This window comes from Nomia melanderi, unplaced genomic scaffold (assembly GCF_051020985.1).
Source record: "Nomia melanderi isolate GNS246 unplaced genomic scaffold, iyNomMela1 scaffold0014, whole genome shotgun sequence".
NCBI classification, from domain to species: Eukaryota; Metazoa; Arthropoda; class Insecta; order Hymenoptera; family Halictidae; genus Nomia; species Nomia melanderi.
The window spans coordinates 971,236-972,190 of record NW_027475130.1 but is presented as its reverse complement, the minus strand read 5'-3'; positions in this window follow the sequence as shown (position 1 = coordinate 972,190).

Here is a 955-nt window from a genome sequence, read left to right as displayed (position 1 = left end):
CCCTGGAGGTCCGAGGTCGTTGCCGCTGCACAGATTCATGCGCCAGGGCCTCCGGCAAACAAAGAACTTTGATTTATTGCGGTATCTCTAATAGCACCCGAGATATCACCAGATATATATTGGATTTTCTCCTGACCCGGAGTGTCCGGCCCCATGAGATGGTGGTTTTCTCGGCCCCTGGTGATCCGATGTCGTTGCCGCTGCACAGATTCATGCGCCAGGGCCTCCCGCAGACAATGCACTTTGATTTATTGCGCTATCTGTAATAGCATCCGAGATATCACCAGATATATATTGGATTTTCTCCTGACCCGGAGTGTCCGGCCCCATGAGATGGTGGTTTTCTCGGCCCCTGGTGATCCGATGTCGTTGCCGCTGCACAGATTCATGCGCCAGGCCTTCCCGCAGACAATGCACTTTGATTTATTGCGCTATCTGTAATAGCAACCGAGATATCACCAGATATATATTGGATTTTTCCCTGACCCTGAGAGTCCGGCCCCATGAGACGGTGATTTTCTCGGCCCCTGGTGGTCCGAGGTCGTTCCCGCTGCACAGGTTCATGCGCCAGGGCCTCCTACAGACAATGCACGTTGGTTTATTGCGCTATCTGTAATAGCACCCGAGATATCACCAGATATATATTGTATTTTTCCCTCACCCTGAGTGTCCGGCCCCATTAGCCGGTGGTTTTCTCGGCCCCTGGTCGTCCGAGGTCGTTCCTGCCGCCCAGATTCATGCGCCAGGGCCTCCTACAGACAATGCACTTTGGTTTATGGCGCTATCTGTAATAGCATCCAAGAAAGCACCATATATATTCTGGATTTTTACATGACTTTGGGTGACGGATACCGAAAATCTGTAATTTTCTCGGCCCCTGGTGCTCCGATGTCGTTCCTGCTGCAGAGATTCATGCGCCAGGGCCTCCTGCAGATAATTCACTTTGGTTTATTGC